Source organism: Polyodon spathula, chromosome 4 (assembly GCF_017654505.1).
Source record: "Polyodon spathula isolate WHYD16114869_AA chromosome 4, ASM1765450v1, whole genome shotgun sequence".
In the NCBI taxonomy this organism is placed as follows: Eukaryota; Metazoa; Chordata; class Actinopteri; order Acipenseriformes; family Polyodontidae; genus Polyodon; species Polyodon spathula.
The window spans coordinates 81,532,814-81,554,459 of record NC_054537.1 but is presented as its reverse complement, the minus strand read 5'-3'; positions in this window follow the sequence as shown (position 1 = coordinate 81,554,459).

The window sequence follows — 21,646 nt, the reverse complement described above, 5'->3', positions numbered from 1 at the left end:
GTGGATCCTTTTATAGTCCATCCAATCGTTTTTCCTGTTTGAAACAAAAAATGATACATTTACTTGTTTTCTGTTTTTTTTTTTTTTGAGCAGAGAAATAAAAAAAGAGAATGCAGTGGTTCCCGTTCAAGTATGACATGTTATTCCTTTACCTATTGAGATACACCTCTATTCTGATTTACCTGAGGCATGTATGTTATCAGTGTTGTAGATGCTACTCATAAAATCTCCCGCCGCCCACGCTGCTATTGTGAATCAGTTTACCCCCCATTTACACAACAATATCCATACTGGAAAGGGCTAGTTGCATAGATAGTATTTACTGTACTATGATTAAAAAAGAATTCCGGTGTTGCTGTAATTAATATTAGGCATCACTACTATATTCATTGCAGTGGAGGAGTGTGCGTAATGGTAAAAGGCAAGGGCTATAGGCTATTGCAGTAGGTCATCACTGTCAGAAGGCAGGGTTAATATTTTTAAAACACTTAGGACACTATGAGAAAGTACTAAGGAGCTCACTACAGAGGACATAAAATCTCCAATTTTTAGCTGAAGCCCCCTATTTGAAAAATATTTCCCCCCATGTTTCCCCCCATGCAACATTTCCCTCCACAGCTTTGATTTCCCCTGACAAATGGGGGGTTTCTCCCAATCTGGCAACCCTGTATGTCCTAGCTGCTCGAAAGAGCCCCTTCTGCATCAGGCACTGAGACCCTGCCCCTGAGGCAATAAAGTGCCAGGAGCAGGAGGGATCAGCGTAGTTTTCTCTTCAGCTTGTCTGAGAAGGAGCACTGCGGCTGACCGTCACGGTTATTTTGTAAGATAAGTCGAATTTTCTCTCCCGCTTCCTTTGGGAAAAATATTCACGCTTCTAGTAAGTGTCATACTTTCACTTGTTTTCTGTACATTTAGCTCTCGGTTCTCTTTACTTCCCACAGCGGCCTTGTTCACCGGTGGAAGCCTGAGGGTTTCCCCCTTCCTTCCCTAGGATCCAGTTCTTCCCTCTCGGCAACTCCGCGCTTTTCAGCTCCTTGCTGCTGCCCTCCTCCAGAGGTTTTTCTTCTATTACTTTTTCTCTCCCTCTAGTGCCAAAAGTGAGAGAGAGTAATATTTGTACTACTAACATTAGGAGGAAAATAAAGTATTTTTTTTTCATTTTCCTTCTTTCTTTCAATCTAGGGAAATAGCTCCAGCATGGAAGTGGCCTGTCTCCCTGTTGTTACGCTACAGAGACTGTGCACAAAGATAGCCCGACTCCAGCTGCTTTACTTAATCAGCAGTTCCTACGCACTTCAAAATGAGACTCACTAGTGTTAAAGGCTATTATAGCTACACTGCATGCCCGTGTTGACTGGAGTCGACCAGCCGGGGAGAACGTCTCCCCAGTGTCTTATGCCACTTTAGTGAGCAGCTGGTCAGAAAGCTACTAGTAGGAACGACTTAGCTGGCAGATCCTAACCCCTGCATCAAATTTGTGGTGAAAGCTGTACATTCATGCGAAGTGGCTTCCGCAGAACATTCACTTTTTCAGAGCACAACCACCTGCCTCCACGGCTCAGTACCAAACCCGTAATGATCGGCTCTGAGCCCCTCTGTCAGACCCTAGTCCGTGTTGAGCACCAAGTCGGTACCAGTATTTTTGCACTTGGTACTTGGCACTCTAACTAAGACTGATCACTGAGATCAGTCAAGAACGGTACCAATCGGCCTCCAAACTCATTCCAGGTCGTTGCCGAGTCCTGCATGGACATTGGATTCAATTTTCTAATACTAAGCAAAAGTTAATCTATCCAATAAAAAAAAGAAAGTATTAGTGCCTAAATCCTTGCTTATTATCTATTTCCAGGGCAGTGCTGGTAATTTTTGAATGAGCGGACATGCATTGGACAATGCATGCTGAGTGTAGAAGAAAGATACAAATTTGCTAAATGAATTATTTGATTTCAAACATTTAATTGCAAACAATATCAGAAATGGTAAAACAGGCTCCTGGGTTGCACATCCAGTAAAAGCGCTCCGCATGGAGTGCAGGATGTGCCCTATAGCCTGGAGATGGCAGGTTTGAATCCACACTATGTCATTTCTGACCATGACTGGGGGTTCCTAGGGGGCAGCACACAATTGGCCGAGCACCGTCCAGGTAGGAAGGGCTTAGGTTGGCAGGGCAATCCACTGTTCACTGCGCACCAGCAACCCCTGCGGCTGATAGGGCACCTGTGGGTCTGCAGTGGAGCCATTCAGATCTGTGTTGTCCTCCAGCACTATAGGTCTGGTGGCATCGCTGTGGATCCGTAATGCAAAAAATGACGGACTGGCAGGAAGACATTTCAGAGGATGCATGTTTCAACTCAGTTTCCTGTTTTGTCTGCCCAAGCTGAATTTGCTGTGCCGGTTCCCCCAGGGCTTCTTCACCTAGCTACTTAAATTAACCTGAATTGTCTGTTACTTGTTTTGGAACATTAACAGCATTGTTTCCCTTTCCCTAAACAAAATCAACACCTTGATAAATTTGGCCAAATGGGCCATGTCATTCACCCTGCTTTAAAGATAAGGCATGACTTATTGTATTTCATTTAGTACCTGTAATGTTTGCTACAATCACATTAGGCATGACTAAGGATAGATATTATTGATGATATAAACTGACAATGACCAAAAAATAGGCTACAGAGAAGATATATAGAATTGTTAGAAACACAGTCTGTGGAGTGACATCATGGGCACCCAAGACAGCTCCGATTCAATAGGAATAGTCTGTAAAGTGTATATACATTTAATAAAAAATGTATATCAAATGTATAGTCTGTAAAGTGTATTTATATTTAATATAAAATGTATATTAAAATGCATGCCTATTCTTCAACCATTTATGCCTCTCTTAAGAGAAATTTGCTGCAAATTCTAGTTTTCCAGGGTGGCCTATAATAGGGTGCAGTTCTGGATACACAAACACCAGACAATCAAATACCTTCTACCAGCAATCTATCAAATTGACCAAGTAGTTATGATCTCAAGTTTTATTAACCATGCATGGTCAAACTGATACAAGTCTACTTTTTGAGAACCATTGAAACAAAATGTCAATGCTTCTCCTTCAGTAATACATAAATAAATCATGTATATGCTATTAACCCCTGTGTTCTTTGACTGCATGGATAAGACAAGTTGTCAGGTAGCTAATTAACTGCAGGAGGAGTAGATATGCTAGTTGATGCAGTACTTCAGAAGTGTCACACTGTGTCTGTGTTCTAGAAAACGAAGGCCATTCTAAATAATAGATCATAAAAATGCCTAGTGTCTCTCAGGATCACGGTTTGAACAAATAAAAACACAGACAGACACTTCTCACAGGTTTTTACATTTGTAATTGTACATTTGCCACTAGCAAAAAAAAAGAATATATGTATGTAATTCTTTTATCAGCTAAGAAAGATTTTTGGGGTCAACATTTTCACCTTTTTATTATTAATATAGACTGGGTTTATGGCGCATTACACTTAAAAAATATTTATTATAACAAAGATGCACATATCCCGCAATTTCATTTTTACACTCAAATGTTATTCATATACAGTAGGTATCTGTTAATTAAAATCTTCAATAACCTAAATGTCTTTTATTTGTCCCTGCTAGTAGCAATAGCAGGTTATATTCCAGCTCAAATTACTAATAACATTTTACAGGGAACACGGAGGAGCTAATATTTCCAACATGGGCTTGTAAGGTAACATTCATTTAAATATAGTTACTGTATGTTTGTGGCATTGTTTGTTTATCACAAAATAATAAATGTAATTTTTTAATTCATAATTCCTGATTGGTTCTACTCATCTAAACAACCTTATTTCAACCTCTACATTGTGGATACAACAACTCAATGCAAGCCAATAGGTCTTTTCCCTCAGGGTCACTGAATTACCTCGTGCCTGTCACCTGGGTTATTTTTATTTACTTTGTTACAAAGGTTTCCCAATCCATAATCAGCAGTGAACCACTGTTAGCCTTCGACCTGCTATAATAAGGAAGTGCCTCTAGGCCCAAAACAGGCAATCAATCAAATGAATAAATTATTAAACAGGAATTGGTGAGTGGAGATTTGAACGCATGACCCTAAAGTCCTAAGGCCAAACAAAATGCCAGATTGGTATTTACTTAGTGGTTATTTTTTGTAGAGGTGACTCTTCTGCTGTCACTTCCACCAGTTGTCAATTTATTCTCTGATGTCAGCTGCTGTGAACTCCTGAGACCACCAAACTCATTTCCTTTGTAACCCAAGCAGAGTCAAGTGTGCATGTTTTATCTCGTGCACTAGGAACCGAACAAGCCCTGTTAGACCGATTGGCCTCCTATCATTGATACATTTTCTTATGTTCTGATGGGAGTTCATTAACAATTGATACAGCATGCACTTTCGAAACTGCATTGAATATTCTTAATCATCACTTCAATTTGTTTCATTACCTCCAACAAATTCTATCATTTTTTCATTTTTATTTTTTTTTACTACAACATAACCTGCAATTAAATTATTCGAGGCACACTTCAATGTTCGATACTCATGAAGTATCCATGTTTTTGTTTGTTTAATGTAATATGTATGGTTGTTTTATGAATGAATGTGTATTGTATTCTACCTGGAAAAAACACATATTGCTTCAATAATCTTGCTTATTGCTCAAATGTATATACACTAAACCATGCTAAAACACCCATTAAAATATGTAAATAAAGATTTGTATTGTGTCTGTATTGTATATGCCAGAGGGCCAGGCTAGAAAAGAATTAGATACAAGAGCTATGGTGTGCAATGTTAAATCCGGGTGTGTCACATAAACATGATACTGGGACATACTCAAGATATTCTAAAACCTGATCTTATTCTGAAACAAAGCAACCTAAAGTGTTGCTGAACAGGCTGTAGGGTTTAAAACACAGCACATTACTTTCCCTACTTTCGTGCTTCTTTGTAAGTATTCCTGCAATATCTTTTTCAACATAATCACGATTGTTTTGATGTATGCATCGGATCTTAACGTCAAAATGTCTTCTGAATTCACAACATCTAATGCTTCAGTCCAACCTGTTCAATCACAAACATTTAATCTGTCCTGCCTGTGCCCTCTGCAGGTTTAGGAATATACATAACAAGCCTCTTTGTGATGGGGTATGCCCGCCCATACAGCTCTGGAAAAAATTAAGAGACCACTGCAAAATTATCAGTAAAATGAACATTTTTGTTTTATTCTATAAACTACTGACAACATTTCTCCCAAATTCCAAATAAAAATATTGTCATTTAGAGCATTTATTTGCAGAAAATGACAACTAGTCAAAATAACAAAAAAGATGCAGTGTTGTCAGACCTCAAATAATGCAAAGAAAATAAGTTCATATTCATTTTTAAACAACACAATACTAATGTTTTAACTTAGGAAGAGTTCAGAAATCAATACTTGGTGGAATAACCCTGATTTTCAAGTACAGCTTTCATGCGTCTTGGCATGCTCTCCACCAGTCTTTCACATTGATGTTGGGTGACTTTATGCCACTCCTGGCGCAAAAATTCAAGCAGCTCGGCTTTGTTTGATGGCTTGTGACCATCCATCTTCCTCTTGGCTTGATTCAATTCATAAATACAAATCTGCCCGATTCCAGCCTTGCTGAAGCACCCCCAGATGAGTCCAATTTTCAGCTTTGCCCAACACCTGGTTGTCTAGTGGTTAGACGGAGACTGGGAGAGGCCTACAAGCCATAGTGTCTTGCACCCACTGTGAAATGTAGTGGAGGATCGGTGATGATCTGGGAGTGCTTCAGCAAGGCTGGAATCTAGCAGCTTTGGCATGAATCAAGCCAAGTACAAGGTTGTCCTGGTAGAAAACTTGCTTCCTTCTGCTCTGACAATGTTCCCCAACTCTGAGGATTGGTTTTTCCAGCAGGACAATGCTCCATGCAACACAGCCAGGTCAATCAAGGTGTGGATGGAGGACCACCAGATCAAGACCTTGTCATGGCCAGCCCAATCTCCAGACCTGAATCCCATTGAAAACCTCTGGAATGTGATCAAGAGGAAGACGGATGGTCACAAGCCATCAAACAAAGCCGAGCTGCTTGAATTTTTGCGCCAGGAGTGGCATAAAGTCACCCAACATCAATGTGAAAGACTGGTGGAGAGCATGCCAAGACGCATGAAAGCTGTGCTTGACAATCAGGGTTATTCCACCAAATATTGATTTCTGAACTCTTCCTAAGTTAAAACATTAGTATTGTGTTGTTTAAAAATGAATATGAACTTATTTTCTTTGCATTATTCGAGGTCTGACAACACTGCATCTTTTTTTTTATTTTGACCAGTTGTCATTTTCTGCAAATAAATGCTCTAAATAACAATATTTTTATTTGGAATTTGGGAGAAATGTTGTCAGTAGTTTATAGAATAAAACAAAAATGTTCATTTTACCCAAACACATACCTATAAATAGTAAAACCATAGAAACTGATAATTTTGCAGTGGTCTCTTAATTTTTTCCAGAGCTGTATATTGATTTGTTGTAGAATTTTTATTATTGTTAATTACTATTGTTATTTAAATGTATTTTGTATTATTGTTGGTGTGGTTTTGGGTTGGCAGGGAAACAAACAATTATCTTCCCTGCCAAGAATAACACGTGGGAATGTGGCCGTCTTTAAATTGATTAATTGTCTGCCAATTTGAGGATGGCCACATGTATAAAAAGTGGAGGAGTGAAAGAGAGTTCAGAGGAATGCGAGAGTGAGAGAGAGAGATCCATCACAAAGTAAGATAAACGATTGTTATCTGGTTGGCTGCATTTTCTGTGTTCCATTATTTGTTTGGTCATCGTACCTTTTTGTTTTGTGTGTTCATGCAGTACTTGTGCCATGTGTATTTCCTGATCTGGTCTGACGTCACCCACTAAGCCATCCTGCCACACCCTTATAATGGCAACAAATAATCTGTAATACATGAGAGTCACAGTTATTTACTGCATGTTAATATTGGACTTGGCAACTGCCAAGATAAAATGAGATAGTAGTGGTGGGAACCAACGAAAGGGTAGCTTTGCTGTAACATATGAGCCTTCAGCACTTTTCCTCCACCAGACAATGTGGATTTTATATTCCTAGTGTTGATAGCTGAAATGTAGTGCTGGCTCCAGAAATTAGCCATTTTGTGGCCTCCCTGGCACATCAGCACACACAACGGTGGCAATACTGACTCCAGGGATTAACCAAAGTGCGGTCTCCCTAGCGACCCTGCATTGCAACCCTCTGGAATGGGCTGGGTGGGGCACCTCTTGTCTTCTGTGTTTCACAGCACCTCAGGAAAGCTCGACAGTGATGCTGGTGTCCCAGCACTACTCCCCTCCATCTCCCACCCAACCCTGTTCAGTTTACTTACCTTGGCCATCCATTCCTTTACATTGATATTTACTTCCTTCATCACTTACTTTAGCCATTCATTCCTTTTCATTGATGTTAACTTTACTCATTACCTCTCTTTTGAGGTCCCCAATAAGCTTATTTCCTCCTCAACCAGAGTCAATTGCTACTTCTGTAAAGTTTTATATAAATTGGAATCAATTTTTGTGCCCCTTTAAATGGTAAAGAAATGAGAAATAATTTAAACTGATAATTGTGTGATGTTTCTGTGTTTACTGTAAGGCTTTTCAAATACACTGCTTATCATCCTGTCCTTGTCGCTCTGTCAAAGCTCAAGGTGCCTCTGTCTAAGAGTAATGATAATAAACTGTTTTTTAATGATTCAAAGAGCAGTTGTGACCTTGGGTGGATGACTCTGGTTTATGCATAAGTTGACTCTACTTAAAAAGCTGATTTTAATCAATAGGTTCAAACCACAATAAATCCAGCTAAAACTGGTTAGAATCCACAAACCTCTGTTAAGGGAGACTGTGATAGGGATGGCTGCATTGGTGACGTTAGGCCAGCAGCAGGAAGAAAAACAAACAAATACTGAGGTGCACAGACGCTGCTGTGCAGTTTCTTTAAACAAATAACACAAATAAAATAACAGGTTTTAACAAAAAAACACTTGCTCAAAGAGTGAAAATAAAACAAATCACAAACACAAAACACAGGTCAGGCTGGGCAGATTGCTTTCACTGACCCTATGTTTGTTTTAATCTGTTTCTTTCTCCTGTTGTTCGTTCCTCCTCTCGAACACCCACCCTGAGTGCAGAGAGCTGCAGGCGTATATGCAAGTGACCCTTCTACACAAGGTTTTTAATGTGGACGGGGCTTTGCATGCATACTGCAAAGCAATAACAAAACATACAGCTTCACCGTCACATTTATCAATAATAAATTATAACAATAATAATACAACAAAAGAAATACAAAATAATAAATTGCACAGGGGCGGAGGGGTACCACATTCTAAAATAAACAAATATATTCATGTGTCATCTTTTCATGTGCAGGGCTCCTCGCCCTGACACAGTGACACACTGTGCTTTTGGTGCCGCGTCAGGGGGCCCCTGCTGGCGCACCTCCAGTAAAGGTGGCGTTCCACTCCCAGTGGGCAGTAACCTGCCCAGTATATTAATGTCTGTACGATTGTTTCGAGGCTCGAAGACCACCTGTCGAGACCTGTACGTTTACCTGCAGCTTTGCTGCTTAGGATTCTACCTGCTGAGACCTCTAACTTTTCCTGCAGTATTATCCTGTATTGTCTTTGGATTTGACGAAACTCTTTTGATTGAAGTTACCTGAAGAGGACGGACTTATTGTTAAGAAGAAAACAAACCTTACGATTGGCACGCCAAGCCCAGGAGCAGTTGAATCCCCGACCAAGAGACCCTCAAGAGAATTTATTTTTTAATACTCACGTCTGGGGCTAACGCCAAGAGACCTGCAACAGTTCAGTTTTGATGAGTATATTGGTTACTTCGATACAAAGTAAACTGTCTGTGAAAGTTCCTCCTGGATACTGTGGTGGTTCAGCATTTTATGTATACAAGGTTGCGATGCTATGACATAAGAAAGAAAACACTGGATACCTTAAAATTGTTTTGAATTAGCTTATCTCCAGTGGTTGCCCAACTTTGTAGGTACAGTGCTCCCTCGCTATACAGCATGTCCCCCAATTCCCTATACTAGTGATTTATGCAATATTTCTACAGTAAACACAGTACCAGTGTTGTTCAAACTATAAACAACTTCTCAGTCTAACTTCGTTTCTGTCTCTCCCTTTTGATACAGTATCTGAACTGAAGAAAAGCTGCTCTATCACTTTATAACTGACACATCTTATTCAGCATTCGATTTTTATCACTAAATAAATATTAGGCCTATTACTTGGTTATCTTTGCTAATGTATTACTTTTTTGGCTGCAAGAGTAGATGCCGCTTTTCTATGGGAGATGAGACTCTTCAGCTTTGTGGGTGATGAACCTGGGGCGAGCTGATGTATTATTGGAATGGTGTCTTTTTGCAGCTCAGTCAGTGCGAAGGGATGCATTTGCTCACCCAATTCTGAATTATGTATAAAGTCATTTAGTTGCTGCCTCGCTGTGATTGCTATGGGTGCTTTCTGCTTTCAGAGCTTTAGTATATGCCGGACCCTTCCTCGTGCATCGCTTAGTGTCATTCTCAAAAACTCCCTGGGTCGATTGCAGTGTACCAGTGACTTAGTCTGCATCAAGTGGACTAAAATGCAATCTAGCAAGTCTTGCAGATCTGCACTAAGTTAGTTCTGATTGCAGCATACCAAACAGCTAATCCTGAAAATTGGTTTAGCTGACCTGAACAAGTGGAACAAGTTAGATTGTAATGTGACATGGGGGGACCCCGGGGTGCCCCCCCTGGCCCCCTGTAATTTAATACTGCCCCGTGGTTCTAACTGGGGGGGGGGGTACTGCTTTAAGAATGTTGCACACAGGATACATGAGGTCTTTAATGGGGTTTCACATCATCAGATAGGTGGGGCTTTAAAAAGCTTGTATTCAGAACAGAAAGACAGAGAACCCGGAAGGCAGAGCTGGTTGGAAAGAGACAGAGACAGACACAGTTGTCGAGCCAAACACAGAAGCGAAGAATCAAGACTGGACTGAAAGAAAGAAGTCCAGAAGCTAGCCGGCTGCACGGTCACCTCAAGGCGTGGCCACATCCCCACAGAGATAAGTAACAGTTTTGGCTGGAAGGCAGTGCGTTCTGGGGATATAGGCCAATAAAGGGATGATGCGTGGATGATAAATATCTGGTGAAAGTATCATTGTTGACGCATTCAGTGTTATGTTTGTTTTACTTCTTTTATTTGTAGGAGTGGAGAGTAAGAGTGTGTTGAGGACAGCGGAGACAGTACAGTGCTAAGAGCAAGGAATGGAGGAACCATCTTTGGCTCTGTTTGATTGGAGTCAGAACAGAAACAATGCACGGGACGGTTGCTTGCAGGAAGTCAGCTATAACCATCAAATTAGCAGCCAGCAGAATCGGGTAGAGTCAGAGAGAATTGGGATTTGTTGGATATGTGGGGAGGGGACAAAACACCTGTGTTTTATATATTTATTTATATATTATAATATGTCACATATTTTAGACGGAGAGCTGCCCTTTCATATATATATATAATATATATATTATACTCTAATATAAATATATAATATATATATAATACTATATAATATGTATACAATATGTACCCCACAACTTTAAGTGAAAAAAATATTCTAGAGATTTGTAGAAAATTAATTAAAAATAAAAATTGAAATAGCTTGGTTGGATAAGTGTCCACCCCCCTTGTAATAGCAATCCTAAATTAGCTCAGGTGTAACCAATCGCCTTCAAAATCATACACCAAGTTAAGTGCTCTCCACCTGTGTTAAACTGTAGTGATTCACATGATTTCAGGATAAATTCAGCAGTTCCTGTAGGTTCCCTCTGCTGGGTAGTGCATTTCAAAGCAAAGACTCAAACATTAACACCATGGCGCTTTCAAAAGAACCCCGGGACAAAGTTGTTGAAAGGCACAGATCAGGGGATGGGTATAAAAAAAAATATATATCAAAGGCCTTGCATATCCCTTGGAGCACGGACAAGACGATTATTAAGAAGTGGAAGGTGTCTGGCACCACCAAGACCCTGCCTAGATCAGGTCATTCCTCTAAACTGGATGACCAAGCAAAAAGGAGACTGATCAGAGAGGCTACCGAGAGGCTAATTGCAACTTTGTAAGAGCTACAGGCTTTTATGGCCAAGACTGGTCAAAGTGTGCATGTGACAACAATATCCCAAGCACTCCACAAATTTGGTCTGTATGGTAGGGTGGCAAGAAGGAAGCCATTACTCAAGAAATCCCGCCTTAAATCCTGTTTGAAGTATGAAAAACAAATTAGTCAGGAGATTCTGTAGCCATTTGGCAAAAAGTTTTGTGGTCTGACGAAACTAAAATGGAACTTTTTGGCCAAAATGCAAACTGTTATGTTTGGCGCAAAACCAACACAGTGTATCACCCAAAGAACACCATCCCTACTGTGAAGCATGGTGGTGGCAGCATCATGTTATGGGGATGTTTCTCATCGGCAGGGACTGGGACACTTGTCAGGATAGAAGGGAAAATGAATGGGGCAAAGTACAGAAAAGTCCTTGAAGAAAACTTGCTGCCCTCTGCAAGAAAGCTGAAACTGGGACGGAAGTTCACCTTTCAGCGTGACCCAATGACCCAAAGCACACAGCCAAAGCTACACTGGAGTGGCTAAGGAACAAAATTCTAAATGTTCTTGAGTGGCCCAGTGAGAGCCCCGACCTAAATCCAACTGAAAATTTGTGGCATGACTTGAAGATTGCTGTCCATCAATGCTACCCAAGGAACTTGACAGAGCTTGAACAGTTTTGTAAAGAAGAATGGTCAAATATTGCCAAATCTAGGTGTGCAAAGTTGGTAGAGACCTATCCCAACAGACTCACAGCTGTAATTGCTGCCAAAGGTGCTTCCATCAAGTATTAACTCAGGGGGGTGGAGACTTATCAAATTATTATCTTTCAGTTTTGTATTTTTAATATATAATTTTTTTCTTAATACTTTTTTCCCCTTAACAGTGTGGAGTATGTTGTGTAGATAATTGGAAAAGATATCCTCATTTAAATGCATGAAATTCTGAGGCATTGACACAACAAAATGTGAAAAAAGTTCAAGGGGGGTGTAGACTTTCTATAGACACTATATTTGGGATTAGATATTATGATATAAATTATTTATGTAATACTTAGAGATAAGAATATTGCTTATTTATATTATGTATTAATATTCTTAGTTGCGAGAAAAGGCAGGGTCAAGTAATAATATTGTGTATTGTGAAATTGGCTGAAGAAAGTAATTATTCATTGTTTCGTTCACCTCTGCTCCTGTGTGTGCGTTCGCGCGCTCGGCGTAGGTTCAGGGCTGGGTTACGGTGGAATCCTTTAGCAGCTTTATTTATTGCTGCTAATGGTTTGTTGGACCTGTGACACAAGTTAGAACGATAATGAGAACTAACCCGTAATAAGCAATTACAAATGAGGATGGAATTCACAATTTAAAAGTGTAAAGACAAACTCGGACATTTACGTGTACATTGTCATTACTAGCATTTTATTAAAAAAAAAAAAAAAAAAAAAAAAAAAAAAAGCTGAAGATATTGAAACGGCAAAAAGGCAGAAATATGAAAACGTATGAAAAAAGCAAATACATATATTAATGATAAAAGCGTTTTTATTACATCAGGCGTGATTCGGGCAAACAAATTTAAGTAAAAGTACCCATATTCATAATATAATTGTAGCCTACTTTTTTTTTTTTTTTTTTGCTAAGCACAATAACATGTTTTATCTGTGAAAATGTATTCTCACACACGTTGTATTACACTGTGTAACAATTTTTTTTTTTTTTTTTTTTGTTCCTGGGTAGTAAGTGTTATTTCCTAATTGCTTATGCCTCAAAAGTATAGAACATGGCTATTATTCCCCACAAACTTTGCTTTTGTGACCAGGACAGTGATATTTCAAAATATCGCTATTTCCATATACAGTATAATTGTAAATCTCGAAAAACTACTCACTTCTAAATCTTTTGTAGTCATCTTTGTATTACTTTAGTATAAATACATGTTAATTTGGATTCATATGTTGTTTTTTTCTGACTTTATATGAACGTAAAGACACACATTTTCCCATTGGAAATAGTGATATTTTGAAATATCACTGTCCTGGTCACAAAAGCAAAGTTTGTGGGGAATAATAGCCATGTTCTATACTTTTGAGGCATAAGCAATTAGGAAATAACACTTACTACCCAGGAACAAAAATTGTGTTACATAGTGTTATATAATGGAGAAGAATAGTAGAACAAGCAGGGTAGACTGGTGTTTAAGTTCTTTGTTATTGTTTAATATGAGGCGCCGTGTCAGACAAAAGTGTTTTCAAATACGACGAGTGAAGGGTCATGCTTGTTTCTGCAGAAGAATGATGGGATATATAAAGCTGGGGAGAAATGTTTCTATTGAGTCAATGGAGTCATGTCATTTTGCTGAACATTTTTTATTACACATATATATCTGATATACACTACATACTGCGTTGCTCAATACACAAAACCCTTGTTTAAAGTAACCTTATACAATTTTTTTCTTAAAACACATGTTCATTGTATTACATGTAAATAGTGTCCAGCTGTGTCGGTATGGAGTCATCAAGGGTACAGAATTCTATAGGGTACAGACAGCTACCACGTCTAACATCTCAACTTACTTGTATGCCAAAACACTGGCGATTTCTCTGCTCTTGAGAAAAAGACATTTCTTTAATGAAGTAAGTCAATACCCACCCGATCAACAAAAAAACAAGGAAACGTTGGCGATTTTGCGTGCAGTAAACTATAACGTATTTCACTACACAACAATGTACAAATTAATAAACAAAACAAACGTGCATTTCTTCAAAATATGATTCAACAGTTACCGGTGCCACATATCAAGAGATACCCGTAATTGCCCAAGCGTCGTGTTGCACGCTTCCTCAACAGCTGTCAGCCATCTGGACAGGTAGGGTTTCTAAGCCAGGGTAGTATACGCAGCATCACCTGATCTCCTATATGCTGTATTGCCTGAATGAATTACTCATATTCGTCCCAGTATATATATACCTATATATATATATATATATATATATATATATATATATATATATATATCTATAGCTATATATAAATATATATATATAATGTGTGTCAGTGCAAGTTTTCAGCCATGGTGATCTGCAATACCTGTTGGTCAGTTTCATTTTATTCCTCTGAGTTTATGTTTAATTAATGATGCGTAAGATACATTAGTTGAAACGGTATTCACTGCTAATGACATTTGAAAAACAATTTGGGCAAGAGCAGTAAAACACATTATTAACCAGCCAGGCACAAGGTATTTTGCTTTGTTACAGCAGCTTAGATCCGCTCGTGTACAGTTCTCTGCCTATAGAAAGCACATTTTCACAGGAGTTCACTAGTAATCTCCAAAAACAGCACGAGTACTTTAGGCATAGCTAATTTACATATCAACCACCACCTTTTCCATTAATTTGCATGATGTCTGGTTTACTCGGGTAAAATAAACTGAGTGAATGGAAACCCAAAAAAACATTTTACATGAGACATTTTTTTCGTGCAAATGTCTCGTGTTAAAAAAAAAAAAAAAAGACTTGCATGTAAACCCCATGACTGTTACACTAGCCACTTTTAAGCTGACTGAGTTTAGTTATTTTTTCCATGTAGTGCAAATGCAGCTGTCGCAGGTCAAGCCATCCTAAAAGGGGCCTGCTCCAGAGGGGAGCTCTGGGACAGCTTTGATTTGTTTTTGGGTCCTCTGCTGTGTGAACAGCCACAGGAAGATGGGTTTGTTACTCGGACAACAACCAAAAAATATCTTTGACAGAATGCTGAGGGAGACAGTGGCAGAGGATTCCAATACAAACAGAATTTTATATTTGAGCTATTATGTGAATGTGGGATAAATGGGGAAAAAGCCTAGCTGCCACGAATTTCTATTGTCATAAATATTATTTTTCACACATTGTGACAAAGTGCCCGCCCCTGTGTATATTATCTGTTATATGTTGCGTGTAGTGTGTTAAATGTTGGGTGTTCGGTGAGTGGAGAACGGGAGAGAGAGGAGGAGAAACCAAATAGAGTTTAGAATCAATTGCTATTACACTATACTTGTTTGTTTAAACTCGCCGTGTTTGTTAGTCTGTCGATCTGCTCACCGTTTTGTTAAGTGTTAGTCCGTTTTTGTTTGTATATTTATTTTGGCGTGAAGTGCCGTGTCCTGTGTTTTCGTGTTTGTTAAACCTTTTATTTACAATAAACCGACGCAAGCAAGCATCCCCATCATTTCAATTCATCTGTTTTGTCTGGGTGTAGTCCCTTCCTGGTTCTGGCGTCACCCACTCCGGCCATCTTTGTGACACACATCTACAAACGTAAGCTGTGATTGTATTTTGATACGTAACAATATGAGGAAATGTTCGGGTTTTTGGTTTACCTCAATGTAGAATCAGACAAATCATTACAGTACGTACAGTCTAAGAAAAATTGAAGTTTTCCTTCACAGGGCAAATACAGTCCTTTATTTAAAATTAACATGCTTTTAGACCTGCACACAGTGCTTTTTAAATCACATGCATCACTGAACTAAACATTATACCTTTTGAAAAATAAAGCCGCAAGCTTGTGGAAGTTTAATCAATTTAAATGTATAGGCTTTATTTTTCGAAGTGTATCATCATAAGTGCCGTGATGTGAATAGCGTTACCAGATACCTTGGGAAAACTGGGATGTTTAAATGGTAGCAGCTGATCTATTTTTTAAATTATTTTGTGGTACATGAAAAGAGGGCAAACTGCACAGGAAAACATTCAGTTTGTTTTGATCTATAGTATTATACTTGAAAAAGTATGTACATCCCTAATAAAGTAAAACAACAAAACACAAGCAAAAACATCGACATAATAAAACTGGGGCCAGTGATGATGCTGTTATTGTTAATAAGAGGTAAGAAAATGGATTTAAAACCTGGGCCGAGCACTCCTTTAATAAGGACATATTGCCATACTGCTGTTTTTCATTCAATATCCATGTTTTAAATTATTTATCCAGTTGGACAATCTCAAGTCAGTTAATCTTTGCATTCTGGGCCCACCACCGTAGACAAGTTATTGCTTTCTACCTGTGACTAAGTAGACCAGGGGACATTATTTTAAAGATTGATAAGCATGTGACTTGTGGTTTGTTATCATATTTGCAGAGTGGTTACAAAGTTTAGCTTCCCCCTTGTCAATTTCATATAAACTTTTTCAGGAAGAAGATACAGTAAGAAAAGCCTTGGGAATGGGTGTCTGTGTTACTTCAGTAAACCTCTGCAACCATTATAGGCGGTTATTGAAATGTTCTGTTTCCTAACCTTTTCCCTGAATATTCTTTTTATTATCTTCCAAGCCCAAATATAGTGAAGTTTTAGCCAAATCTCAACATACCATGCAAGTAACAGTCCAGTATTGTAATTTATATTACAATACAATATAAAAGATTCATGGTATTATGCTTCCCTCTGTCACATTCTGTGCGGGTCTACCAAGCCTGTGTGACTGTCAGCTAGTTAAACAATTAGTAGCTGACAGTGACACATTCTCACAAGGTAATTAAAATAATAATAAATACAAAACAATACCATGGAGGATGGTATCTCACTCGTCCTTGCCAAACAATAAATCAAAAACACAGCTTTTCGCTGTCATATATAATCTAAATCATAATACAAATACAATAATAAAAAAGGGCTGGGACGCTCCACCACAGTGCTAATGCGCTGGGGAGGCAAAATAAGCTGATCCCTGGAGCCAGCATTACACTTCAGTCATCAACACTATCATCAGATGGAAGGAAACGCAAATGGATGAAGATGCAGATGGATCATATTAGTTTACTGTAAAGCTACATCTTAGTTGGTGCTTATCTTGGCAAGAGCAAAGTTCAAATCAGCATGAAGTTTTAACATCTACTCTCATGGAAATGGAAATCACTTAAAATTAACCTTGAAGCTGATGTACATAAAATAGATTGGAAAGAGTGTTTTTTTTTTTTTTTTTCAAAAGACAAAACAAAAAACCTTAGCCATGTTTGATCAAAAGACAATACAAGTAGAAGCTACCAACTGAAGAGCTTTCTGGATTTCTGACTTTTTAAAATATAATTATATTTGCTATCAGCACTCGCACTCAATCTCCAAAGCACTGAAGTATGCGTGGGTGAAGAAGCAGACTGATCGTTGCTGTCTACAAATTATTTTCAGCAAGACTTTGAAGCATGAACTGCTAGGGCATACCATTTAACTTAGTGGGCCATTCTGTCTTTGTTTCTAATTCTGTGATACCCCAGGATGACATATGTACTGTTTTCTTAATGCCTGGTTCCCAAGTGGGGCAGAAATCCTCTGGGAGCCTGTCACAGATAGCTTGGTGGTGACGTCAGATCAGGAAGAAATACACAGGCTCTGTACTGAGAGTTGAAGTGCTGATGTGTGTTTACTTATAAATAAAAGGTTTAAACACAAAACAAACACTTTGGCATTGGCCAAAACAAACAGACAATACAAACCACAGTGAACAAACAGTATCATCCTGGTCCAAATCCAGCACGAGTAGAAATTATTTATATTTATATTTATATTTATTTTCACTCACATCTCCCTCTTGTTCTTACTCCCTGAACACCCAACCTAGACTGAAGGTTCCTGCCTCTTTTATGTAGCTGTGACTGGGCTTGATTGCTTGTTAATCATTCAATCAGGCTCAGGCACATTCTACACGTAAAGTGATTTGGCAGGGAAGGAAATTAACCCTTCCCTGCCGACATAAAACAACAGGTTACAAATACATATATTTAAATAATAATAACACAACAAATACAAAATAGACACATGGGTGGGGTGTTCCCCTGCCACAGGACCGCAAGACCGTTTCAGAAGGGACAGGTTTGTTTATATAATGTTAATTTAACTTCACACCCTGATCCCTGCCTTACTGTACATTAATAAAATAAATTTCCAATGTGAGTGCTAACAGTATATATACAGTACAATATAGTGATTGTAAAGAGAACAGTTACATTAAACTAGCGAGATAAAACCAGCAAACCGGGATAAACAACTAGTGCTGTGCAGACCAGGACAAACCACTGCTGGTCTTTGCAACAGGGTGATTAATATGTTCAAGAAAGGTGCTTGTCTGTAACCCTGTATTTACCCAACCCTTATAAAAGTTTACCATTGTGGAAGGGTGCAGGTGTGGCCCACAATCAGTAAACTTAAATATCCAAATTGATAGTTATTTTGAAGGCAACTGTATTTACACAAACCAAATAAACAATAAACAAAATGAAATAAAAATGTCTGTGTGTCAGGCTTTGTTCCACAGTTCTGTCTTCCTCTGTGTTTTTGAACCGCAGCTCTCACAAGAGTCTCCACAAAGGACAATCCTTTCAACCGGTTAGATCCAGTTTAAATACAGCCTCAATCAGCCCAGACTAACTTATCTTTTAATGAAAATTTATGTGATTAAATTACCTGATTTCAGCCTAATCTGAGTTCACTAGTCCTAAGGCTGAAAGTAGTGTGGTGTCAGAATGTAATTATGCAGTTATTTATAACCACACGGTCTGTCTATAATGTTGACATACTGTAGTAGAATCCTTAACCCTGCTACAACCATAAGGAAAACGTAGCAAAGTGTACTAATGCATAGTAAAGCATATTTAAAAAAAAAAAAACAGGTAAACTCTGGTAACTACACTAGATACCCAAGAAAAAAGGCAAAACTGCAAAATTACCATGCAAATTTATAAAAGTGGTCAACTTTTATATGGGATCCTTGAAAGCACAAGGAATAGAACACACTACACGGGAGTGAAGGGAGTAACTTGCTGAAATCAGTCGGGAAAAGTATTTCTGGGTTCCTAATGGACACACAGTGGGTATACAAATAGGTGCACATGTTTACAGATATTACATTCATTAACTATAACTATATATTTATATAGTTATAGTTAATGAATTTAATATCTGTAACAACTATAAACTCACTTTAGAATTTTACAGTAAAGGGATTTTAAACCTATTTATTGACCAGTACTATTTTCAGATAACAGTTTTGTTTTTTTTTCCCCCTGACTCATCCACAGTTAATTCTAATAAACCAATTTATGGGCCACGGTACAATACAATAATACAGAAATAAACACAAAAAGAATATTAGCTGAAAGCAGCGTTTGATGTGATAGGGTTAAATTGACTGTTTATTTTTCTTGAACCTGTTTAATCAGCTCAGCAGACTCTGACCAGTGAAGACCAGTGCTGGTCATTGATTTACAAATGGATATTTCAGCCCCCATGCCCATCATTCCTTGTGAGAGACAACTGGTAAGTGTGCCAATAAATGCAAGCTTATTTATATATTTGTTAATTGACGCAACAAGTATATAAATCAAATGAAAAGCCATAAACCTGATTAATGTAGATTTTTTCGAGTTATAAACTACACGATATTTTAAAGGACAATCCTACAAAAGAATGCAAATGCGTGTGGGAGTTTTAAGATTAGGATTAGAAATCAGTGAACCTTACATTCCTGTCAATTATATTGCTCTGCAAAGCATGGTACGAATGCTTAGATCTGTATTCTAAGCACAGTAATACCACTTCACAACCACTGGTTATAATGGGCTTTTCCTGACACTTCTGGAATTAAAAGAGAGCCTTATCCTGCACACTGCAGATGCGCACACAATATGTATTCCATAGTATCTCATATACAATTTATTATGTGGTGATTTATGCAAACAGCTGCAGAAATGACAATGAAGAGTATATTAATGTAAACAATAGTTTAAGTACCCTTAGATATAACTGAAACTAAAAGTTTACACAAGTTGCATACTTAAAATCTTGTACAGTTAATTAAAACACACACATGCATGCAAGCACGCACAGTGATTTAGATTTTCAGAGTTGGACATGAAAAACATCAGGGCCCAGACACATTTATAAACTCGGTGTAAACATTATTTAAAAGTTTAAAAGTTGGTTTACAGGACATGTAAACCTTGGGATACTTGTTTTGTTTACAAAATGTTTATAAAATTAGCAAACCTTAAATTACCGTGCTTTGATCTTCAGACCTCCTGCTGAGTGCAAGTGTTCCAGTTGTGAGATGCCATTCAAACTGAGAAAACACTGGTAATGCAGTGACTGGTTCTTATCACTGTACAGCATAGTATAGTCTATAGGTCATGACCCCTATTAGCAGCAACTCTACTTATATCTCTGAGAGAGTCGCACAGGAAGTCAATCAAAAAGTATCTGAAACGCTTTAAACCACAATGTTAGATGTACTAAAATGGGGAAGTTGCAGTGCAAACATACCTCAATTTACATTTCCTTTATGACAGTTCGCAAAGTGCACATTTTGTCGTATGTACTAAGAAAAAACATGCTAATGAAGAGAGCCACAATATTCTGATTTAAATATTATTTGCGTCACCTTAGCAAGATCTCTAGCGAGAGCTGTGTGACATTTTTTTCAAATAAATTAGAGGCAGTTGATTGGTGGTGGTTCTGACCGGTGCACTGCTCGGAAGGGCCCCTTGAACTGCTCGATACGTGGCCAGAGGCGTATGCTGTTCCCAACGAGAGTGCAATTACCTATGCGGAGGCAATGCTGGATGGTATGTTCTGCCGGTTTGGGGTTCCAGAGGAGCTACACAGTGACCTCCCAGCACCAGTGCGACGGTGCAGTATAGCCGATAGGTCATACTCCACCAAGACCGTTTGGCCCCATACTGCCCTGGAACAAACCTGGTTAACCCCCAGTCCACTGCTCTCAGGTGCGGCCAGCATTTCCGTCGGCTGCCTCCGGGACTCTCTGACTTTGTTTAAACATTAAGTGTTGGGCCGACGGGACATTTGGCCCTGAGGTAGGGGTTGTATAACAGGTACGACCGGACTGACTCGCCGGCCTCCCATCAACATGGTCATTTGCAGCAGCGGATGCTGGGAGAGGGAAAAATTGTGGGGGAAAACACTTGTTATTGTTGTTTTGTTTCACTGTAGTGATTGGAAAGGGCATTTACTGTTGTGATGTATTACCTGTCACTGTTGAAACCCTTCCTGTGTTGTTTTGTTGTTGTATGAATGTCACCTTGACAGTGCTCTGTGGAGGGGAAGGGCTGTCTGTGAGTGTACGAGCGAGTGTGTGGATGGTACTATCTTCTCATTGCCTAATAAACCACATTGTACCCGAGAGCCTAGGCATGTGTCTCCAGTGATTCCTGTGTGTCACAACAAGTAATACATATTTATTTATTTTGGTGTGGTTTTAAGAGAGAAAGAGAGAGAGATTTGTTTGATCATTGTGCCTTTTTGTTTCTGTGTTCATCTTTTGTTATTTTTGGCTATTTGTTAAAGAAATGCAAGCACATTGGTGACTCACCCCACAGTACCCTGTGTATTTCCTGGTCTGGTCTGACATTACCCAACAAGCCGTCCTGTCACACAGGGTCATACGCATTAACGCACAGAGGCGAGTAGATGAA